This window comes from Lichenostomus cassidix, chromosome 1, assembly GCF_008360975.1.
Source record: "Lichenostomus cassidix isolate B80296 chromosome 1, HeHo_3.0, whole genome shotgun sequence".
Taxonomy (NCBI): domain Eukaryota; kingdom Metazoa; phylum Chordata; class Aves; order Passeriformes; family Meliphagidae; genus Lichenostomus; species Lichenostomus cassidix.
This window is the reverse complement of record NC_139479.1, coordinates 53,885,909-53,903,236: the sequence shown is the minus strand read 5'-3', so window position 1 is coordinate 53,903,236 and position 17,328 is coordinate 53,885,909.

The window sequence follows — 17,328 nt, the reverse complement described above, 5'->3', positions numbered from 1 at the left end:
CTAGGAATTTTCTGCAAGAATGCTTTTTGTCATCTAGAACTTACTTCCAGTGTGGTAAAAAAGTTACAGATAATTTCAATTATCTTTTCAAATACCACCTTTTTCAAATAAAATCAACTATGGAAATAGGAAAGTCATAATAACAAGACAAACAGTCAGGAATGAGACAGGGAAATGTATGGAGTGACAGGGAAATGTATGAGAGAGAACAGAAAGGCTGAATGGCCCAACCTTTCATTACTTTGCCTAGCTTCCTGTCTAAGCCTGAAAATCTGTTCATTTTGAAACTCTGAATTTTCAGGTTTCAAAAGACAGAGTGCAAGTTTAAAAGCACTAATCAAAATTAATAAATGTCTTCATAGGGCAAGACAGGATTCTATGATTCCAAAGAAATGCAGAATTAGAATTTTTTATAAATTGTTATTTCTAACCTGAGGAAGACTTTAAAAGACTTTCTTCTTCATCCAGAGATCTTGACCTTTTTTTTTGAAAACTAATTCTGTTCCCCAGTTATCTTCTGCACAGATATGTCTACATAGTCTGTCAAACATAAGCAGTGCTGCGTAGCCATCTGAGGCAATTGCAGGCAAGCTCACTAAAGTACCAGAAATTGTACCACTTACCTTCCTTGGTGTACTGCCTAGAGTACTGTGGATTATCCTTCAAGATATCTTTCCTTTTAGAAGTCTACTTCACAGGGGAGTGAACCTTCATAGAGATACACTATGTAAGTCTATACCAAATTGACTTCCTTTTTGAAACATTGAGGACAAGCAAGAATTTTAGAAAGATACCTTAGAGTTGCAAATACCAGGTTGAGAGGTGTTGATGTTGATATTTGGTACTAGCCCACATTTTGGTATTTACTTGTTATAACATACTTGTGGGCTTATTGAAACCTCACAAAATAAGAGTGAAAATTCAGACCACAGATTAAGTTGTTAATAATTTGTGTTCATATCAGTGCAGCTATGTTACAAGGCAGGGTAAATGGACCAGGGTTAGATGTAAACAAAACTATATTGTTTATTTGGAATAATCTAGTTTGATAATGTACTGAAAAGTATGGCAAATTAATCAATATTGAGGTTGCTGCTACTGCAGGTAAGATGCTTTTGATACCTAAGCTACTTTATTTACAGGTTATCTTGTGTATCTCTGTACATCTCTGCCTCCTTAGAACAGATCACAGCTCAGCTAAAAAAGTTACAAAAGATCTGATGATGACGCTACCACAAAGTAGTGCAAAGTCAGGGCTTTATTTCTTCATTCCAAGCTTTGGGATAAGCAACTTCTGAGTGTTCACCCTTTTTTTTTTTTTTTTTTTTTTTTTTTTTTTTTTTTTTTTTTGTTTAGTCTCCATTAAAAAAATTGTAATGCTTCCGTTACCTTCTGTTAGCTTTTTGTATGCCACTGCTTTAATCAGTGGAATCAGTGGATTCTATTTCCTGGCTTGTCAGTATAATGCTAATGTAATTAAAGATATTCATTCTTGCAAAATATATGCTGTAATATTAATGTGTCTAATTGTAACAAACACTGGGAAGTATCTTACATCAGAAAAGCAGAAGGGATTATGAAAAAGGTGCAAAAGAGAAGAAAAATATATAAACAGCTGTTCACACCAGGATATTTTCTGCTTTTATGTTTTGGAAGAAAGTAATATAGCCTGACATAGAGGTTTCACTGTAATGTCAGACAACTTAAGATCAGAAATCTATGATTTTTCTTCTCCTAACAATTTAAAAAACTCTTTGCATTAGCTTGCTCAAAATGAAGGTTTGATATCATTTTATAATAATGCCTCATACCTTAAATTGAAGTAATTTTCCATTGCTTTTCCTGCCTGAAAGCATAACATGAAGATAACATTTTAAATTGTAACTTTCAAATGAAATTTAATTAAACAGAGATATTAATTAAAAATGTTTAACAGTCAGATGAATATAGATACATATTTGCAGCAATGACTCAGTGATGAAATCAGTAAGTAGATTTTTTTTTCCATTGATACTAGAGATATGAAGCAATACCTCAATCTATGTAACTTTCCAACACATGCTTGAAAACAGGAAATATAGAGTAGACAGACTCAAATTTTCTTCATTTTACAATTGTAATGAACTTTACAGTCAGATTTAGTAGAAAAGTAGTTGCCCTTCAAAATGAAAGGGTCTATAAATCTTTGTACCTACACGTTTGTAATGTGGTATCTCTGAACCACACAAGTGGAAAAAGTGTAGGTGTTTTTCCTATGTTAGCAAAAGAGTATAAATATGGAGATCCTCTCAGATCTTTAAATTTCATAGAATCATAGAACAGTTCAGCCTGAAAGAGGCCTTTAGAGGTCATCAAGTTCAACTCCACTGCAATGAGCAAGGACATCTCCAACCAAATCAAGTTTTATCTAGTCACATATTCTGTAACAGTAGCCTTGCACATGATGGTTTAAAAGAACAGGGACATTTCCATGTTCATGTATTAAAAAAAAGACCCTCAGGACATTAATACAGAAATATATGAAAAGTTAATTTCCAGAAGTGCAGGGCAATAAAAACAAGGTCTATCCAAACTTTCTTTATTAATAATTAAAGAAGTATGTATATGTGAAATGCTTTTTAAGTAATGAGTGTTAGTTATAAATATTTAACAGCTGCACTTATGAAATATGCCCTAAATTATGTCCAAATGTTAACAAGCATGCCTTGTACTTGACAGAACAATGAAGCCCATAAATATTTCAGAAGTGTGTGTCTGACAGGCGGAAGCTGAGAAGATGCATCCTGCTCTTTGTTTTCTGACACTGCAATCTTTATGTCTGGGCTCTTTGAGCTTAATACGAACAAAGAGCTTCCTATCCAAAGCCAATATCAGAGCCCACAGTAGATTTTCTTTGGAGTTTGTTATCAGGCAAGTACAAATTGTATCACCAAAATCATGGGGCAAGAAATTCAAAGCACATAAACAGTGGGTTAATCCATACCCATGCTGACTGCCTTCTGTGTGTTCATCTTTATCAGGAATAAAGTTCATAGGAAGTTCACAGGATGTTGACTTCCTATTCCCTTCAAGAGGGAATTAATTGATTGTCCTCAGGAGGTGTTCAGCATCTGATGCAACAATGTCTTGAAGAATTATACGCCAAGAAAAAAATAAGCATTCAAATACTCCGGGAGATAACTGATAACATTGCAATTGCAATTACAACAGTTAGTGATGGAAGAAAAAATAAAGGAAAAATAGACAAGGATTCATAGATAAATTCTGCACAACTCTGACTGTTGCAGCTTGAAAAACTGAGGGGTTTGGAACTGTAATCCAGGCTTTGTCCACTTAAATGTTATCTTAAGTATAGGCAGAAAATTTGGAAAATCTAATATGACATATTTAGAGTAGAGAAGAACAGAGTGAAGACTCCAGATGAAGACTCCTGTTATGATGTGGAATAAGATCTTTTCTAACCTTCCATCCTGAAACTCTTCTATCTGAAAAAAGAGAGAAATTTCTCCGGGGACATCTCTGAGAACTGTGAGACTCATGGGTTTGCTGACAAAGGTGATACTATAAATCATGGATAAGGTTTTCTGTAATGCTACAGAAATAATTTACATGGAGGAATAAAGTTCAAAATAAGAGTGTTGTATTTATCTTCAGGGAGACATTAAGAGTTTTTACAAGTTTTTTTTCTAGCAGAAAACCTCAGTTTTACAATAGTCAATGATCCCTTCTATCACTATAACAATAAAGCCAGAATTTCACCCAAGGAGTATAGAACAGTTAGAATATTCAGTCTATTCTGCCAAAAGGTTATTTTCAAAGACTTTAACTTCCTTTTCTTTCTCTCTCTGTAATGGTTCCCACAGAGCCTACAGCAGATATTTGGGTGTAAAAACCCTCTAAAAGGTGATCCTTTCCCCTACGAAAATATCAAACTTAATTGCTTTATAAAAGGCCTGTAGGGCTTCCACCTCTATTCACCTAGGCCTCCCACTACCAGAAAATAGTGCTTTGATCTCTTCAGTTCCCTCACTGCCTTATACTGAATTTCTAAAAGCATTTCTTCTTACCCCTATCCTCCCTCCCCCACCACTGGTTTTGCATTTGAATTGTGAGTTGTATTAGCATATCCTTTATAACCTTTTCAGTAGTACTGCACATATCTTACCCAAATGGAACTCCTGCAGCTCACAGATAACAGTAAATGCTGAAGAGAGTCCCAAATCCAGATTCCCAAGTACTTCTTGATATGATCAGAGTGGGTCCAGCTAGCATCATTTAGTGAAATGCAGGACCCTGAAAGAAGTCACACTCATGCCTCATTAAAGGCAGAAGAAATAGTGACAGAGGAGTACAGAGGATCAGAAGATGTTTACATACATATTTAATTTTCTTTAGAACATTTTCACATGATCAGAGTTTTCATGATAAGAGGCTTTAAGGATGTGCAATATATACTGAGACTGGACAATTCCTTATATTTTAGTAATGAACATTATGTTTCAGCATACATAGTGGTTCAATTACATTATATATGTAAAAAAAATCATCTCTTATATACTGTAAATCTGGATAGCATGTTGACTTCAGAAAATGTTTGCTGTCTTTTATGTCATTACCTGCTTTCCAAATGAATGTGTAGGTCATAAAACATAACCAGGAGGTTCAGAGAATCATTGAATAATTGTGGTTGGAAAGGACCTCCAAGATCAAGAAATCTAACCTTTAATTGAACACCACCATGCAAATTAAACCACAACACTGTGTCATGTTCAGTCATTTCTTCAGCTCTTCCAGGAATCATGACTCCCCCATTTCCCTGGACAGTGAGTTCCAGTGCTTCACAACTCTTTCCATGAAGAAATTCTTCCTGATGTCTATCCTGGACATTATGTCCTCTCACTAACTGCCTGGGAAAAGAAACTGTGCCCTTCCTCCCCAAACATCCTTTCAGGTAGCTGTCGAGAGAGATAAGGTCTCCCCTGACTCTTCCTTTTCTCCAGGCCAAACCACTCCAGCTCCCTCAACAGCTCCTCAAACAATTCTCTCTCTACACCCTTTGTCAGCTTCCTTGGCCTTCTCTGGAGCCACTCCAGCACCTCAATGTCCTTCTTGTAGCGAGGGGCCCAGAACCAAACACGGCACTCACCATCGCCAAGCACAGGGGCACAATCCCTGCCCTGGTCCTGCTGGCCACACTATTGGCCTTCTTGGCCACTGCAGCATTGCTGTCTCATGTTCAGCTGCTGTTGATCAGCACTCCCAGGTGCTTTTCTTCTGGACAGATTTCCAGCCACTCTGCCCCCAGCACAGTGCTATTGGGGTTGTTCTGACACAAGTGCAGGATCCATCATTTAGTCTTATAGAACCTAATTATGAATTTTTACCTGATGTTATTCTGGAAGTAAAAGAAGTTCTTAATGCAAGAAACATCTGCAGGTAATACAATACTATAAAATGATTTATTATACCTCTATTTTATAGTTCTATTACATATATTACAGCTAAATCAGTAATTTTAGTGCATCTATTCACTTCTCAGTTTCCAAGACCTTGTGAAAGGACTGAGTTTTGTGTATATTGTTAATCCCATCTTTTTCTAAGAAATTAGGAAAAAACCCAACAAAAGTGAATTGAAAGCCATGGTTTCATGGTCAGCCATAAACATCACTGTTTTTGCAAGAAACAATTTTGTTTGAACACAGTATATTTTCAAAACCAGCATTCTCTGCATGCAACTTGACATTACACACATAATTAAATAGCTAGCTCAAAACTCCTAACAAATTTATAAATTATGTTAAACAAACCCTAATCAAGCAAAGTGCAACAACCATAATTTTACATAGTTTCCGTATAGATATATAAAAAAATTAAAAAGAATAATAGCACATTGAGTTTGTAGTGTATTGGAGCAAAACCGTAATTTATTGTAATGGTGTGAGAGACAGAAGTGTTATGGTTAATTGCTTAAACATTGTTATGAAGGACTTCTTGCCCATTATGGCAGAACTGGATAAAGACGGTGCAATCACAGAAGCCCACCCCTCCCTGGATATGCCTTCTGACTGGAACTTTGGACTGTGAGCTAATCAGCCTAAGGGAACTTGAGATACGATAAATATGACACTATTGTCCAGTTATCTTGGGTCTAGACAGAAGTAAACAAGGCTGAGGGAGAAGAATGTACCTACAAAGAAATCCAAACCCACAAAACAGACCTATATTTGGGTTATTTTATTACTCATTTACAAAGCCAGCATTCCACACCAAACTATGTGGCATTTTACTAATGCCAATATGACCAACATTTTCAATCATTGTCATAAAAATTAACGTGAAATAAAATTTTCTTAGCTGGACACTGATCTTTTATAGTGTAACTGGTGTCAATTTTTGTTCCCATTTGTCTCAGTTTACTTTTGTCCAGCCAATTCTTCATCCATTGACCAGTGTACCTTTCAAATCCATGTCTTTCCAACTTTGCAAAAAGGAAGTTGTGTGGAGCTGTGTCAAAGACCTTACAGAACTCTGGGTAGATGACATTGGTCAGTCTTCCTTTGTTAACTGTTGCAAAATTCTCCTACCTATCTCAAAATATGGTTCTGTTGGACAAAAGAAATTTGCACTCTACCCAAAATACCTTTGGCTGCAATATTCATTTACTTCATATTACTTAAATATGATCAGCAAGTGATTGATAGCTTCAGCCTTTGTGGACTCCCTATAAATATTGTATGATTAAGCTAAATTTACTTATATACTTATAGTTCAGGAAAAAAAAAGGTTCAGTTTATGAAAATACATAAGAGATTTTTTTGAAGTACAGTTGTGTTAGCATATGCCCAGAAAAATTAAGAAAGATTTCATATTTCACGGGAATCTAAAATATAATGTGTTACAGACATTAGTTTTAAAAACCTATTTGCCTTACATGGTTCCTGTTCCATCATGAACATTGCCTCCTTTCCAGGGTTTAAACCTTGTTTCACAATACAAACTTCAAAAGTTTCCATCAAACATTGTGGAAAAGCCATGGGAAAAATAAATATCAGGGAGGCTCAGCTGAAGATATGTAAAAGTGTAGCTCAAATAAAAAATATTACATCCTATTATCTGATGCTGATATACAATTTGTCAATAGCACTGAGGCAAGATACAGCAATAGCTTCTATTGTCCATTCCCCACCCTTTTTTCCTATAAAGGGAATTGTTCTCCGGGGCATCAATTGAAAGCATGTACAAAAGAAATGAGGTTAGTTTTATTAATTTACTTTCTTCACAACTGAATAGCCATAGCTTTATTCTCTTATTCCCCTTGGCACTACTTTGTTCCATTCTTTAATAACAGCAAATGTGAAAAATCAGGATTTGTTCTATTCAGCTTCATTTCACTTTGAGTGCTGTAGGAAGATGAGATTTGAAATTGTTCACTGTAATGTATAGGATATCTGGTGGATTCACTTTAGTGATGATGCAGTATCATTTCATATGTCTCACTTCAGGTTGCATACTTTTATTAGAACATTAAATTTTGAACTCTTGACTCTTTTAGAGTGGCATCCAACAAATTCAAAGGAAGATGTGGAAGGAGAATTCCACATTCTCCTTTGAATGGGAGAGGAGAGGAGAGGAGAGGAGAGGAGAGGAGAGGAGAGGAGAGGAGAGGAGAGGAGAGGAGAGGAGAGGAGAGGAGAGGAGAGGAGAGGAAGAGAAAAAAAATATTGATCCTTTCCACAACTGGCCTATCTCGTATCTGCTGACACAGGGTTTGAATTTCTGCCACCGATAGAAATTAATGAATAGTTTGCCTTCTCAGAATTTGCCAAAATGATAAATTAACATGTAAATCAACTAGGTTTTAAAATATTCATTGGGAAATAACAATAACCAAACCAACAAAACTAAATTAAACTCTGAAAAAGACATAGGTATCTGGGAGAAAAATGAAACTGATTTTTCTTTCATTTAAAAAAAATGGGAATTTCTTTCAGCAATGGAGTAAGCTGCTTTTAAATATACCCAAAATGCTTTCCTTCTATTTGGAACATTTTAACTGCTTTTGAGAAACATGAAAAAAGGGAACAAGGAAAAGAAAATCTGCTTCCCCAAAGCAAAGGATTAGGTACTAAAAAAAAAACCAAATGTGAAGAACAATGAATATAGAGGTATTCACTAAAGCTGTGAGAGAACTGCTTTTAATCATTCTTCTTACTTGATTTGCAGTATGGATTAAAAGGTAGATTTTCTATCTTATAAATTAATATCCTGATCATGGATTAAGAGGTGTCCAGGAGTGTTTGGTCTGTTGATCAGGAGGTTCCATTAAGGAGCTGAATGTCCTTTGGGATTGCTAGCACTTGTATTCTTCTTTTAAATAAATGAATGGCATTAGGTTACTGAGCATTCCCTGCCACCATTTCACAAGGCTGGAAGTAGCTCTGCTTTTCTGATGAGGTGTCCCTGAGAGGTTCAATTCATTCCCGTGGAATCTTTATATAACTACATCCTAGGAAAACCCAAGGCAGAAAAGCAAAAATAGGTATTGAGAAAAAGAAAATAGGAAAAAATATTTTTTCTTATTTCTCTGCATTTTCAGGTCCAGACCTATTTTCAGTAGTTCTGCAATAGGCAATGCAACAAGCTCTACTTTCTTCAGAGACACTGTGTTTCTTTTTCCGGAGGTATCGTTGAGAGGATGTTTAAAAATTGCTGGAACAAATACCTTGGATAGTGCCTGAAGAAAGAAAATCTCACTGTTTCCTAAGACATTATTTAGTGTGAACTCAAGAAGATTTTTGTTGAATTCTCATTTAGCCCTGCTTTACACCTAAATACCGGAGAAAAGTAAACAATTTTCTATATTTAGCAAGTGCTACTTGGACTTTGACTTACTTTAGGTAGCTAGAAAAATCTGTAAAATCCTCTGAATAGCTTCTTCTGACTACAGATCACAAATTTAAGCTACTGTTAGTCCTTTGTAAGGCACCTTGCAATCTGCTGAGCATACCAAGTAGCTCCAAGTAGACACAAGCTGAGGACTGGAAGAGAAGACAGAGGTGTACAGTCTCTGAGAATAGGACAGAAACAATTTCCATCCAGGGCAAGAAGAGTGCATAAAGATATGAACAGAAGTAGTTTCTTTATTTTCCAAAAGAACTACCAAATCCTTAAACAGTCCCTAAGAGAATAAAAAGAAACTCTAGGGTATGTAATCTCCTGAAGTCAGTACACAGACTCTCTTTTTTAAAAAGCCAGTCTATATCACCACAGATTTGTACGTTGTGGAAGCCATTCCCACAAAGATTTTTCAGTAATCTGATTATTCATTATTTCAGAACACTAAATATTAGAGTAAGGTGTAAGAATATGGACTTCAAATAAGTGTGCAGAAGCAAGATCCTTATATAAGGATCACCTCCGTTAAGGACATAGATGTCTTTCTACTACCCCAATGGATGATTTCATATAAGGCTGAAAATTGAAGTCAATAATCATTTTCGAAATTAGTTGTATAAACCATTTTTTGTTGTATCAAAATTTATATGTAAATGGAAATGCTTTAAGAACTAATTTTACAATTTGCCGATTACAATTTTTCTGTAAAAGGTTTTAATTCCATTCTGTATTGAAGGCAGGTTTATAAAAAACATAATTTTGTAAAATTCAGTTCTGAGTTTCAGCTACAAACACATGTATAGTCAATTTTGTGATTTCCTTATTTACAGTGATTCATGTGAATTTTGAGTTATAATGAAAGGCCTGGATTTTGTGATCAGGAATAATAGCATAAAACCAGTAAGACAAATATACACAATTAAAGCATTTAATTTCATTCACTCCAGTCTTTCATTTCCATATTTATTATTTTCTTTGGGGTTTAATGATGCTTAAATATAATGTCTTCATATCACATATCATTTTATAATACATAATTGTCTGCTAATTTCTTAGCCAATGTTTACTTTGCACAGTTCAATAATGGGTACTAATTTATTTAATCATAAAATGCTAATTTTAAAAACTAAGTAAATGCACTGTGATTATGCAGCTATCACTTTAATTTCATAAATGGAATACCCATACTGATAAGTATATGCTATTCATTTAAATGCTGTATTTGATATTATGAGAGGTATATATATATAAAGAATCAGGATGTTTGCATACTTTTATCAACATAGGGAAATCATATTTGAGAAGGAAAAATCTCTGGAAGGTAACATTTTCTAGTGACAGTCGTATAAAAATGTGTTGATACTTGATTATAAAGAGAACTTATAGAGATAAGTTGGAATTTTGAGATAATAATTTTTAAAAATTGACTTTTTCTCTCCTTTTGAAACCTTATAAACTCAATCTGTAAAAGTGGAACAAGAAGAACTTTTTTGCAGTTATGTCACACAAAGTTCTATCAATGCATAGAGGGGAGAGATTACAATTGTTGAGATTTATAGCAAAATGGAAATTTATTTTCAAATGGGAAGAGATATCATGAAATGTATAAATTTCCACTTAGAAATTCTGTTACTGTGCCTAATCAGTGCTTAATTTTAATTTCACAATTTTCTGCTTAACTGGCTGACGTCCTATTCCAGGGAATATCTTCCATAATGCTTGGATTTCTTACCAAAACAATTATTCTCTCATTTGTGTGCAAATTTAAAAATCCATATAATTTAAAAACTATATAAGATTTTATTTTTTGTTGTTTTTTTGAGGAAAAAAAAGGTGAAAAAAGCACCCACTAATCCCCTTAAATATTGCAGGTAGCTTCATACAGTTTATTTGCTTTACCTAACTTCAATTTATCTTTTGGCAGGTTTTCGAACAATCTCCCCTAGAACTGACTGCAGGAACATTCTTAATCAGGGTAAAGTATACTGTATATGAAACTGAAATGGTGTGATTTTCTGTATAAGAAACTAAAAGCAGGGGTGTTTAGAATGGGAAACCTACTATGATAATAAAAAAGGTTTAAAGTTCAATAGTGTTAGAGAAGCACCTGGCTCTACATGACAACTTTAATAGAGCTATTAAAACTATCTTCTAGTTCCAGACCCTATAGCTGAAAAACTGTTTTCTAGATTTTTTTTTATTATTTTATGCGTCAGTTGTATCTACAAGTAGAAATGGGATCTCAGTGGAGATCTGATTTATTTTTCTAGCTATGGGTTGAAAGTAGATGTCTGAGGAGAAAAGAGGGCAAATAAAATAGCAAAGTAAGAAGCAAAAATGCCCTACCAGTACTTGAAGTGCAAACTGTTTCTTATCGTTTTAGAATCAGAGGGAAAGTGCAAAACTTCAGGCTATTTTCTTCCTGAAGTATTGAAAACAAATGTCATGCTCTTTAGGGATCCCAGTGCAAGCATATTTGCAAGTAAAAATTCCTCCATAGACATAAAATTATGTTTTAAAATATAAACCAATTTAACTTATTGTTCATCTGGCTCACAGGAATAGAGTTAAAGTATTCCATCTCTTCCAAACATATTGAGACCTCATGACTGTAAGGGATCTATGGGGTAATTACTTATGCCATTGTAAAGCAAGGCAACATGCATAAAAATATCAATATCTACAGTAAAAATTGGGTGGGTTTGTTTGTTCTTTTTTATTTAATCCTTATTAGACACCTTCAAATTCCCCCTAGCATATATTTCAGTATGTGGTCTAATTTCCATCTGCGTTTCTTCAAAGTGAATTTATATCCAACCACAGTTCTCACTGTGTAATGAAATGGCCTGGAACACTAAACCAGACCCTTCTCTACCCATAAGATGAGTTATACTGTTATTTATCACTTTTATGTATTACAGGCACTTCATTCTGGCACTTGCATTCTGTTCTAAATTAGTTTTATCCATATGTCATTAGAAGTATGACTTGTCACACTTCTAGAATTGCTAGAATTAGAAATTATGAGAAGAGAGATAATGTATATTATATTCTTTGAGGCACTTCTGTTATTTCTGGAGATACCCCTTAAAATTCAGACAGGGATTTTATGTGATTAAGGTTGGAAAAGGCCCTCAAGATCATCTAGTCCAATCTCTCCTTTTGCTTCTTTTTTTATGGTTTTATCTTATAGCTTCTTATGTTTGCAGAAAAATCCAGAAATCATGAGTTCATTATTTAGCTCTGCTTCTATTCCCAATGCAGATGTAGTGCAAGAGTCACATGCTTACCCAAATTTTGTGTGTGATTCATTTTTTCTCCAGCCTTGCAATGAAGATGTATTGTGTTAGTATAATAAATGGATGACAGCACACTTTTAAAAGAAAATTTCTGTTATTTTTTCCTTTATTAAAATCATTTCCCTGCAGAAAAAAGAGGTTTTTTCAGTTCTTAAATACTTTTCTTGTCAGACTGAATTGAGTGAAACATCACACAGTCAAATGCATATATACTATCTTGTTTAAGTCTCCTTTGTGTCCATCCCTCCGGGATGATTATTTCTGCACTCTTAGTGCAGATGAAAAGCTGTCCTGACTAACATCCAAGATAACCTGCTGTGTGCCGTATGAGACCCATATATTAAGCTGGCTAATAATGAAGGCAAAATACATAGGTTTTGACAGACAGAAAACTGAGGCACCTAGGGAGGAAGTGCTTAAAGGATTCTGCTATGCTCATACTAAACCAGTGGGGGGTTGTTTAATTTTTGATTTAGCATGGCAATATTTGTAGGGGTTTCTCTTTTGGGTTTGGTTTGGTTATTTTTGTTAGATTTGTGCTAGTATGACAATATTTTGAGGTATTTTTAATAAAGGAAAGAAAGTTTCTATAGAACCTTAAACTTGTAATTATATGCATTATTGTCACACAGTGAAAAAAATAATTTCATAAAATATACAGTTCAAATCACTCAATTTGTAAACTCACAAAAGCTTCAATAGCTTTTAGAAACTGACATTCAATTATGCAATTTGACCTTTTCTATTTAATTTTGTCTCTAAATGGAGTATTTAAATTATTAGATATTTCATAAGGTGTTCATTATTATTGTAGATATACTGTGAAACTTAGTAATGCAGTCTTTCAGAGTATTTAACTATCAACAGAAGATTCAATACAGTAACTAATCAGTTTTTAACCTTAGCAGTTGTCTTGTATCAGAACATAAACCTTAATTTAACAGAAAATAAAATGCTCATGTTTTGTATTTATAAGGCATAAGAAAAATGGACTAAAAAGATGACAATTCTTTCAGCTACAGTTATTTGTAATATATTCAAGAGACTAGAGTCAAAAGAAATATTCAGTACTGTTTACTCATTATGGAAATAACTACTGCTTAAGATTTATAAAAGTTCTTTAATTAGGTTCAGATGATAAGTATGAGAAAAAGTATATTAAGTGTGCAAATTGCATAATTGTAAAATAAGAGCATTATGTTACTGTTGGCAATATTTAAAAGAAAAAAGAAACCAACACTGTAAATTAAAATCAGGACTGGAAATTATTTGCTAGCAAAGCAATTATTGAGCACATTCTACCTTCTAACCACCATAGATTCTTTAAGTTACAGTACTTCATTGAAATGATTTTACACTGTTATGACATTGAAACTGAAGAAGTCACAATTCAAGACAGCACTTATCTCATCCTGCATCTACGTATTATATGCACAACACACTAAGACAACTTAGCTACAGAAAAGTAACTTCTGACTTAAATATGGGACCACTTTAAAATATAATGCACAGCTATAAAAAAGGGGCTATGGAGGTCTCCTATATTTCTGTCTGCAAAGGCAGAAAAGTATGGTCTTATGTAAGTAATGATTGTTCATTTTTACAGCCAATTGATTATTTTGATAAGCAGTATGTGGATTAAGAAACCTTAGAGTACACAACTGCACTGGAGGCAGTTCAATTTGTGTCTGATTTCTTGCATCAGAATGAAGAACAAAAATAAAATTTTATCTTCCTTTTTAGTGTCCTTTCATGTCAGTGAATGACAATAAAATTGAATCTGTCTGTAAAGTAACCTGAGAACTAAATCTTTTAAGACTTTATTATCAGTGTATTACATTAGCAACTAAATACCAAAGCCAGAAGTGTGTGATATGTATCAAGCATCCATTAAAGGTATGTGATGAGATGGCAATATTCATAGAATAGGTTCTGAGAATTTGTTTTGACAAGTTCATCAGTGCTGTTCATCACTCTGAAATAAACTGTGCCACATGCCATTTTGCTTTCACAGGAAAATAAGGGAAAAAACCTGCCCATTTTACTAAGTGATTGCTTTCACTGTTTGACAATAATGCATATAAGTACAAGTTTAATATACCCTGGAAACTTTTTTCCTTTTATTGAAAGTGTCCAAAAGTATTGTCATACTGGTGCAAACCTACACCTGTCAGTATTCACTGTTCAACTCAACTGGTCTATTGCCTAAATGGTTCTTCAAATAACAATTTTCCTGTGCCTAAAGCTTCTCCAAATAATTACAATTCCAATATCATATATGGTCAATATACAACTGTTCAGTCCTAAGAGTGCTTGTGCATATTCAGCCAAAATCACAGAGTTCTTCAGCCACAGTAAAGTATTCCTTTATCACAAGAGGTCACGAAATTCTCTTTTATTTATGTAATCAAAATATTCCTGAGAGATGTGAAAAAGTTCTAGGATAACTAGATCAAATGAGGAAAAAGAAAATGAAAATAGTATGAATACAGTCCATGCAACATGCAACTAGTAATCACAAATAACCAGGAATGACAGGAAATCCTGCAATTGTGTTCAAACCTATTTGCATTCATAATCAAATTTATGTTAGCAAAAATGCAAGATCATCCAGGGGTGAAAATATGCAAGCCAAAGAATGCAGAAAGGCAATGGATAGCATTTCAAATTTTGATATATGAATTATTTTGTTAGTAGAGCATTTGTTGGTATGTTATTTTCCCAATTTATTTTTTTAATATATATTTAAAATGAAAACCTTTGCCTTTTCAGTATATTATCAATTTAATTGAAAATTACAGCATGATAGCTAACAGGAGACTTTTTACTTTCTGCAGATACATATTACAAGTGTAACCTTTATAAACGTGTTTCCTTCTGTAAATAATAGATTGCAACAGACTCATGGAACTTCTTCTTCCCCTCTCCAAAAAGAAAAAAAAAACCCAAAAACCCAAAAATTAATGGAAATGTAAACTTAAGAGACTACACCTCAGTTAGTTAGAGTCCATCTTTTTTATCATTCATGGTCACCAATGTGACAGTCAGGAGCAGGATAAAATGGAAGGTATATACTTTTTGGAAGCATAGGAGCAATGGGACATTATTTTTTATTTTAGTGATGCTGTTATGGGTATTTGCCAAAATTTTTCACATTTGTCAAACACATTTTGAATTCATATTTTGGTAATTGTAGGGAGGATTAAAAGAGTGGGGCTCTTTTTATCTTGTTCCATTGATTAATCTTATTTTGCATATAGCATGATTTTTATATTTCCATTTCTGTAGTATGCTTCTTTCAATTCTTTTTCAATCGTATCAAAACCCTCAGATCCTTAATGACTCATAACCACTGGCCCATAATACTAGTAAATTTTACATGAGAAAATGAGCTTTGTCCCAGTAGTACAACACTTAGAACAAGTTGTATTAGCTGCACTGAAAAAAACAAAATCCAAACAGGTCCCAAGATTCAGTAGTGGAAAAAACAGTTCTGAAAGGATTTTTTTCTTTGCTACTCTGGGTTAAACTTAACTTTTGTGCTATTACCTGTCATAAATTGTTGGTTCTCTCTATTAAAAAGGCATGCGTCACTGCTGCACACTCTTGCTTTGTAACATAGTTGTTATTTAGTTCATGCAAATGAAAAAATTTAATAGAGGACCAAAAAAAAGACAAAGAGAACCAGAAAAATAAACCCCCACAGCATTTGTGATATTCGTGACAATCCACTAGAAAGTACATTATCTTTAAAACTGATGAGGCCATTCAATTTTTTAATCTGGAGATAAATTCTGGTCTCTCTACAAATGCTTTACGTTTGGAGACAAGCACCCAAACCAATTGTTTTGTTTTCTTCTGCAAAGCTAAGTCCACCATGTACACTCAGAGAGTCTTTATCAAAACAATCCTTGTATTAAGGTGAACTATCATGCATTATCTATTATAAATAGTATCACAGATTACAGATGTGTATTTTAACACCACTTGGTCATGAGTGAAACGCCCTGCTGCTCAAAACCATTAAATCTGAGAAGGCTCAGCTTCAAGGGTACGAGTTATTCTAGATTAAAGACAGGAGATAAGTCTACATTAGCATTACTGTGACAAAAGAGGAAGGGCTGTGGTTCAGCCTGCTGTGGGGCACTGTATTTCCAGCCATGTATACACACACACTGTGTTACTACTGCTGAAGAAATTAGTGCCATGTTGCCACCCTGGGTTGCAGATTTTGCTCTTGCACATGACCTCAGTCAAAGTATTATCACAATCCTTTTGCACTCAAATGAATATCATATGAATTCACATTTACATAGAATTTCTTTTTCATTGAAACCAACCCTTCCTGTGCACTAAATGTAGGCAGACACATAGATGGTCCTTGTCCTCCATCAAGGAGGAAATTGGGCAAAAATACCAGGAGGCCTCCATGGATGGATAAGGACTTAGCGAGCCAACTCAGAGTGAAACAAGTATATTTCAGGAGGTGGAAACAAGGGCAAGTGCTCCATATATACCTATAAACGTATTTTATATATTATATAATTATGTATAATAAAAATATGCTTCCGGTAATGACTTTCAAATGGATAAACAATTGACTGGAGTAGCAGTTTAGAGAGTGTTTTCTTCAGCCACTGGGAACGACTTTCAAAAGGAGAATAAAGACTATTCCCTTTCTTGTTTCTTTGTTGTTTTTTCCCAAATATCAGAGCAGACAATAATAATATATATGAATCTCTGCATATGGATTTTATTGGATTGCAGTTTGTGGCAATATAATCTATATTTAATTCAAAAATTAACGGGTTGCACGTGCGCTATAACCAAAGCTTAATATGACTTGGAGTTGTTTACTTGAAAATATTTCCTCAATTGTGTTGCAATTGAGTTAAAAATGAGAAACAGAAAAATTTCTTTTTTAGCCAGTTTTTTTTGAATATTCATATGGGTTTTTATAGATGATCACAATTGACTGGCAAAAAATGTGATAACTTAAGTTACACTTAATAAAGCACCATAAAAAAAAAATCCAGTATACTTTGTCATATATTGAAGCAGTCAGTCTTTTCAGAAGTTTTTTTGAGGGTTATGAAAAAATCTTTTCAGAAATAAGCTGTTTTACATATCTGAA